Genomic DNA, 8,533 nt, shown 5'->3' with positions numbered 1-8,533 from the left:
CTTCACATATGGTGGACATGACCTGAGCCAGTACGACATCAACAAATCACCAATTCATACTGCAAATAGTTCGTGCGACCTGTGAGTATTACGAGCTTTACCTATAAGGTTTTACAAGCTATACTTAGGAATCCAATCACATGTGGAAAGAATTCTCTACCAATATGGGGATACTAATACTCACAATACCCCAGACACCATTCACTATTTCAGTAGTTACTTATCCGATCCCTCATCCTCTTAAAAAGGTGAATTCGAGTTCATGATTAACTTTATATACACAATTACACTTGACTCTTATATGGTTAGTGTAATAGCCAGCTTGTGTAAACAAGTTAAAATATTCATTTTAATCATCTTCCCTTTCTACTTGAATCTATCTGTTCCAATCAACTGCTTTCTTAGACATTCACCGCATTGCCGAATCTCTCATGGCTATTAGTAACATGCTAAAGTATCAACACCGATCAAAACTTCAAGAAACAGTTAAAGGTCTAAGGGTATTTCAATGAAAGGTTACAATGACCTTGAGGGTCTCAGACAATGAAGAAGCAATGATTCATTCTTCCATTAACCCATTGGTCGCTAAGCACACGTGGTACAAAACACGTGTTACAATGTTATCACCTTATATTGGTGCATGTGTCTTATTCTTTTAGTCATTCAACATCGTACATATCTGGGTCTAGACACTTCTAAATGTCTAACCTGAGTTTCTTTCTTTAATAATCCTCAAATTCACATTCTTAAAAAAACTCCATCTGGCTTTACAAAACAAGTCCTTATCTTATGGTGGAACTTTTCTCTTTACGTTCCTCCATGTAAGAGGCGATTGCTCGTGTAAGAGAGCCAATCTCGTGACTTATTCGACACACTATTTTAATACAACACATTTTCACATGCATATGAGATTGAACATAAATTCAAGATTCTTATATTGATAATAATTATAATCAAGTCATCTACAATACATAAACATAATCATATCCTACGTAATCCTAGAGCCATAACACGTTTTTCAAACAAGTCTTTAGATATCGCCTTAGTAAAGGAATCAACTATCATTTCTTGTGTAGGAATGTATTGTAAAATTACTTCTCCACTTGCTACTATGTCTCTTATAAAGTTATACTTAATATCAATGTGCTTGGTCTTGCTGTGATATTTAGGACCCTTCGTATATGCGGTAGCCGCTTGACTGTCACAATATAAAATCATGGGAACCTTAAAATTCTTTACGATGTTTAAATGCTCAAAAAATCTCTTCAACTAAACAGCTTCTTGTACTGCAGATGCACAAGCCACAAATTCTGATTCCATAGTTGACAGGGCTGTACAAGTTTGTTTCTTACTTTTCCACAAAATTACACCACTATTTAGCAAGAAGGCATAACGAAAGTTGATTTTCTATCATACTGGTCATCAGCCCAATCAGCATCTGTATAACCTCTTATGGATAAATCAGATCTACTATAGCATAGTGAATAATCCGCAGTTCTTTCCAGGTATCAAAAAATTCTCTTTACTTCTTTTCAATAATCTCTTTCAGAATTAGATTAATACCTGCTAATCAGACCTATGGCATAACAAATGTCAGGACGAGTACACATCATAGCGTACATCAAACTCCCAACTGCACTGGAATATAGTACTCGAGATATATTTTTTTATTCAGTCTTTGGAAACATTTCAAGGTTTAAAGTTTCACCTCTTGCTATAGGAGTATCCATGGATTTGCAACTATTTATTCGAAAACGTTCCAAAATTTTCATTATGTATGTTTCTTGAGATAGACTCAAAATTTTCTTGAAACGGTTTCTTTGAATTTTAACACCCAATGTGTAGTCTGCTTCACCCATATCTTCCATGTTAAATGACTTTGAAAGCTACGACTTGATAATTTTTACATACTCCAAATTATTTCCAGCTAATAAAATTTCATCCACATAAAGCGAAAGAATCACATACTTTTCATTAGACTTTTTCACATAGATGCAATGGTCTTCATCGATCATGGTGAAATCAAATGAAATTACATCCTTATGAAATCTCAGGTACCACTGCCTTGAAGACTGCTTAAGGCCATATATTGATCTGTTTAATTTACAAACCTTCTTTTTTTGGCCTTTTACAAAAAAAAACCTATAGGTTGTTCCATGTAGATTTTCTCTTTTAGTTCTCCATTGAGAAAAATGGTCTTTACGTCCATTTGGTGTAATTCTAAATCTAAACGTGCAACTATAGACAAAAGCAGGTGATTTGAGATGAATTTTACAACTGGTGAAAAAGTTTTCTCATAATCTATTCCAACTTCTTGAGTAAAACCTTTTGCCACCAATCGTGCTTTGTGCCTTTCTATTGACCCATCTGATTTGCATTTAACTTTGAGAATTCATTTGTTCCCAATAGCTTTACACCCAGAAAAAAGGTCAACTAGATCCCATACTTTATTGGTTTTCATGGACTTTAATTCTTCTTTCATCGCTTTTATCCATTTATCTTTTTCAGGACTTGATAAAGCCTCAGTCACAGAATTAGGTTCATCCAATTCTGTGGGAGATACCAAGAAAATATAATCCTCAATCTCATAAGATCGTTTAGGTACAACTTTTCTGGTACTCTTACGTAATTGAAGTGCAGATTCCTCAATAGAATTTTGGGATTCACAACTCTCACTTGGACCAAGAATCGTTTCTTGATTAATTGAATTATAAAGCATGTCCTGTAATATTATTTGATCATTTGAATTCAATATTTCGTAAAGAGGCTCATTTTCCTTTATTTCACCCCTTTTAGAAAAATCATTTTCCAAGAATGTGACATCTCGTGATTCAATTTCAGCAATACTTCCATCATCTAATTCACCAATGAACACATATCCTTTGGAGTTTTCCAAACTTACCAAAATTATCTTTAATATATGCAGTACAACCCCAAGGTCATAGATCATTAAAGGTTGATTTATTACCAGTCCATAGTAAGGAGTAGAAGATACTGATTTAGAAGACACTTTATTCAATATATAGGTCGCTGTTAATAACGCATCTCCCCAGAAAGAGATTGGTAAATTTTCCTGCGCCATCATGGACCTTGTCATATCCAATAATGTTCTATTCCTTCTTTCGACTACACCATTTTGTTGAGGTGTATAAGGAATAGTCAATTTTCTGATAATGCCTTTTTCAATACACAGTTCTTCAAGCTTTTTTGACAGATATTCACATCCTCTGTCGGTTCTTAATGCCTTTATACTTTTGTCTAATTAATTCTCAACTTCATTCATATATCTTTTGAAGCATTCAAATGCTTCTGATTTATGAGATATCAAATAGACATAACCTAAACGCGTGAAATCGTCAATGAATGTAATGCAATATGAAGCACCAGTCCTTGCCCTCACATTCATTGGACAACAGATATCAGAATGGATTAATTGCAATGGAATTCGACTCTTTTAGCCTTCTCAAATGATTTACGTGTAATCCTTCCAGCAAGACAATTTTCACAAGTTGGCATTTCAATTTTGGAGAAAAAACCTATATGTCCTTCCTTTGCCAATATATTCATTCGGTCTTACCCTATATGACCCAATCTAGCATGCCATATAATTATATCAACATCATTATTACTAGAATAACATGACATTACACACGATCAACATAATAATTAAAAGTTGAAGGGTTACAATCTAAAATAATAAAGTGATCATAATGATGTCCAAAATCATAAAAAATATTATCTAGAGTAATTATTACACAATTATGACTAAAGAACAAATAAAAACCAACATCTAAAAGAACAGACACAAACACTAAGTTTCGTCGAATTTCTGGAGCATATAGGACGTCATGCAACATTAAAGACTGGCCTCCATACAAATCTACTTTGTAAGTGCCAATCTCTTTGACTTCAAGTCTTGCATTATTTCCTACATAGATCCATCTTAATCCAGGTGAAACTCGACAGAACTACACAAACGCTTCTCGATCTCGACTCACATAGTTGGTGGCTCCTGAGTCTACAATCCATATAGGATAAGATTCAGTTAATAAAATAGTGCTAGAAACATATGTAGCACTTAGATATGCGTTTAGAAATGCTACCTTTTTCTCCTCAGGACATTTACGAGCAAAATGTCCTAGGTTTTGACAATTGTAGCACTTCATCTTGCTCTTGTCTTTCTTCTTGAAAAACCTTTTTCCCTTATTGGAGCTTGGCTTGTTCTTTTTTTTTAGGGTCCTTCTTCGATCTCTTTACCCTTCCCATTCTTTTTCCACTTCTTCTTACGCTTGAATTCTAAAGAGTTCTTACCACTTGATTCTGCCATAAAGGCATTAGAAACAGCTTTAGCAGCACCAAGCTGCTCATCTTCAAGTTCAACGTAATGTGCAATATCAGAAAAAGTTTTAATGCTGTCACTGTAGGTTAAGTTGACCTTCAGGTGTTCTCAACTTTTGGGTAGAGATTGGATCACTGTCTGAACTTGCTGCTCATCCGAGAGAACATGACCAACACTTTTGAGTTGAGCTATCATATTCAACATCACCCTAAGGTGTTGTTTGATGTTTTGATTATGACGTTTCTTGTAATTGTCAAATTTGATAGTCAGCTGTCTGAGGTTTGTAATAGAAGTGCCCCATATGTTCCTCGCAAGTGTGTCCAGATGGCATTGGTAGTAGAAAATTCCTCACACTCATATATGAAGTCATCAACCACAAAACTTACAATGATTCCACGTGCAATGGAATCAACCTTTTTCCAAGCCTTATAAGCTTCAAGTTCTCTTCTTTGTTGTGCAGTATTGCCCTCTTTTGGTAGACTTAAGACATGGTTAATACCTTCAAGAGGATTTTACTCTTCCAGTACATACCAAATCTTACGACTCCAAATGTCGTAGTTGTCTCAATTTAGTTTTTCTCCTTTGTTTAAGTCAACAATTATACTTTTTGATGCCATGTCTGTTATTAAGAGACAATTACACAAGTGTGTTATCAACTATGCATGCGAATTACACATTTAAGCAAATTATTTCACCTAAAGATTTCATGTTTAGTGTAAAATCGAAAGGACACTTAAGAATCCAATCATCATATACGAACTAAACACTTGATCAAAATTAGAAATTACTTTCTTAATGTGTATTAGGATGATAGCTTTCAATTAAGTCATTTTAAACTCAAATAAATGAATGAAATTCACGTAAAAAGAGATAAACAACTTAAAATATATATATATATAAAGTTAATAAATAACTTCATGTTACAAGTCAATCTAAAAATAAAAGTCATTCCACAAATATTCTAGACGACTTATGTACACCCAAAAAGGCTCGCTAGACCAAATCTCATGGTAAACATCAATTAATCTCTCGCCCCAAGGATCACGGAGAGAATTTGATAATATAGCTAATTCTTCTCAATCCGAGATTTTTACATAGTTTTCTAGTTCTACACGTTTCATTTCAAATAGATGTATAAAACTAGCAACACTAATGTTAGGTGACATCTTAAAAGACTTGAGCTCTTTCAATTTCTTTTCTCTTTCCCTTTGTATTGCTCTTTCATTCCATAACAAATTTTGTGTCGCCCTTGGGACACCATTTCGTATGATCTCACGACCTCGAAAACATGCCCTTCAACGATGCGCCCTTCTACCTTGCCTCTTTGCTCGACATTCAGAACTCCTACTTGGAGTGATTCGAGTTTGTCCCCGTTAAGCCATTTCTGAAATACGAACTAAGAAATAATAAGAATGAATTTACCACTCTATGTGACACATATGTCACATTTATTTGTAGAATGCAAAGTCCGTTAAAGAAAAAATATGAACTAGTTAAGACAAGGAAAGAAAAATATCAAGTCATATATATATATATATATTCTCTTATGTAATTTATAAACATGTCACAAAATTGGTCAATTCTATTTTAAAACAAAATCGTTTCTATATTTATTTAGACAGAATCCAAAATATGACTTTAATAATACACTTTTAGATATTAAAACATTTAAAACAATAGAAAAAGGCCGAATAAATATTCTAATCATAAAAGAAATTGAATGAGAAAAAAAAATTCTTTCTTTTAAAACTAATTCCATATTCACTTCCATGATTTTCTAGAAAGAAACATAGCACTAGTAAATGAGAATTAGTGTACTGCAAACAATTATTAAAATAAAGAAATACAAAGGATGCTTTTCACTTTATACAGTGCCCTTTCAACTGACCTTTCTATACTTTTCATTTATCCGAAAGAAGAAAAAAATGAAATACACTGCATTTGTTCTCCATCAAAGTAAAAATCAAGCATAAACAATTTTTTTTTCTCTTACTCGATATGAAATAATCTCATATCAGTATATTCATTTCCAAAAGGAGATACGAAGACTTTTAAACGCAGTAACAGATTATGACTAAATTCATTTTATTTTCTCCAAATTAAAATTTATAATCATATCCACAACGAAATCCGCCGCTCAAAGGTTGCGTGTTTGACCGGATTCAGAACACAATGGAGTCGCGTCTGTCGGCAGATCAAAAGTTTAAGTGACCGATTTTTGTCGGATCTAAAATTCTGATTGCATCCGGTTATTTTTATTTTCTTATCAGGTAAGCACTTACATAATATTTCAAGATATTTGCACAATAAAATTTAGAATTTTTCATGTAAAATTAGGACAACCAAAACCTGTCTCTGATGCCATTGTAGTAAATTTGGAGCAAAACAATAATAAGTTGTGTATCTTAAATTCACAGCGGAAATTATTTTTGCTTCCGAAATGATCTGCCCCAAGTCCACTTCGTTTTTCTTGAAAACAAAATCATTTCACCAACTAAATGCTCTTGTTTTGATGTTTTTGTTAATTTCAATTACTTATTTTTCGACTTAGTTTTTCTCTCTGTATATTTATTTCTTGCCCTTGTCAGAAAAACAGAAAAGAGATCATATAGCGATCTTTTTGGGTGGGATCAGTTATAACCGTTCCCTTTTTTTTGAATTAAGATTATCTATTAATCTTATTTTCTAACTAAGATAAAAGGGTCGAGTCGGGTCCACATGGATGACCCATACCCATAATCCAACAGTTTTTTTGTTTGTTAATAATGTAACCTGAAAAAAGATCTTTTCTTAAAAAATAAAACTTTAAACACATTTTTTATTAACAAAGTTGAGAAAAAGATTGTAATAGTCCATAATAATAGTCATTGAATTACTTTATTATGGTTTTTTGTTCTTCGATTTCACGTATTATCTGTTGTTTTGTGTATTTTGATTATAGTATTATCTTTCTGTAACATTGTAATCTACTATTTGTTGTTTTTGTCATTATCTGTTATTTCTTATACTTTCATTACTTCTTTTTTGGAATATTATTATTTTGAGTCGAAGATCTATTAGAATCAACCTCTCTATTTCGATGGTAGAGGTAAGGTCATAGTCATTGTATTGCTTTATTATAATTTTTTGTTCTTTGATTTTTGGTATTATCTGTTGTTTTATGTAATTTGATTATATTATTATCTTCCTGTAGCGTTGTAATCTACTATTTGTTGTTTTTGTCATTATCTGTTATTTCTTATACTTCCATTACTTTCTTTTTGAAATATTATTATTTTGAGTCGAAGATCTATTAGAATCGCCCTCTCTATCGCAATGATAGAGGTAAGGTCTGAGAATACTCGACCGTTCTTACACCCCATATTGTGAAACTACAATGGGTATATTGTTGTTATTGTGGAAAAAAATAAAAGCTTACACAGAACCAATTTATATTTATTTAATAAATTAAAATAAATTAACAAAAAGTACTATAACATGGGTTATAGTGCAGCGGATGAGATTGCTCCACCTTTAATCAGAGGTCGAGGTTTGACCATAGGCATGGAGAAAACTCTGTTGGGAGAGCTACCCTCGAATGGGACCCTACCCGGTGCGAATCTGGATTAGTCAGGCTCCGATGCGGGTATCGGACACCGAATGAAAACTCCCCCAAAAAAAACAAATATAGTAGCATTCTTTTTAAAGAAAAACTATGAAAGAGAGTACCAAAATTCAATTGATAAAAAGTTGAGTGTTCTTTTGAGAAAGTTGACTTTAGATTTTTGTGCAATTTGAGTAAGAAAACAGAAAGTACAAGATGATAGAAATACAAAGGTAAATTACTAAGTAGCAAATATGGTTGGGCAATTCTTTTTGATTTTTTTCGTAATTGGGAATCGAACTTATATATAGTCTGTGGATTGAACCTCCTTGACCGCTGTTCCACAAAAATGGCTTTCTTCATTGTAGATTCAATTTTTTTTATACTCAAAATTCATAATATTTTTCCTCATGTAAACAGCAATTTTTTTTGAATGAAGTGGGTTCATTTGAACCAACTTATAACCACGTGGGCCGCGGGGGTGCGCGGATTTGGTGTAGGTATAATAGATTTTGTACATATTTGTAGGGAATCTATTTAGTGCGTGGATGTTATCTTTTAATAATTTACTTTTTTCGTAAGATATATTCATTAATTATTTTATCCTGAAG

The 8,533-nt window shown here is 32.8% G+C and overlaps 1 long non-coding RNA gene across 1 annotated transcript; it reads right to left on the bottom strand.

Annotated features, from left to right (window-relative positions):
• Positions 1-5,210: 5,210 nt before the first annotated feature.
• On the bottom strand, positions 5,211-7,983 carry LOC124897066. Its single transcript, XR_007053574.1, has 2 exons — positions 6,689-7,983; positions 5,211-5,723 (listed from the first exon to the last, which is right to left on the bottom strand). It is a non-coding gene; the product is annotated as an uncharacterized LOC124897066 (long non-coding RNA).
• Positions 7,984-8,533: the final 550 nt, after the last annotated feature.

Source organism: Capsicum annuum, chromosome 3 (genome assembly GCF_002878395.1).
Source record: "Capsicum annuum cultivar UCD-10X-F1 chromosome 3, UCD10Xv1.1, whole genome shotgun sequence".
NCBI classification, from domain to species: domain Eukaryota; kingdom Viridiplantae; phylum Streptophyta; class Magnoliopsida; order Solanales; family Solanaceae; genus Capsicum; species Capsicum annuum.
The sequence above is the reverse complement of the archived record's forward strand: the minus strand, read 5'-3'. Positions and strand labels throughout refer to the sequence as shown.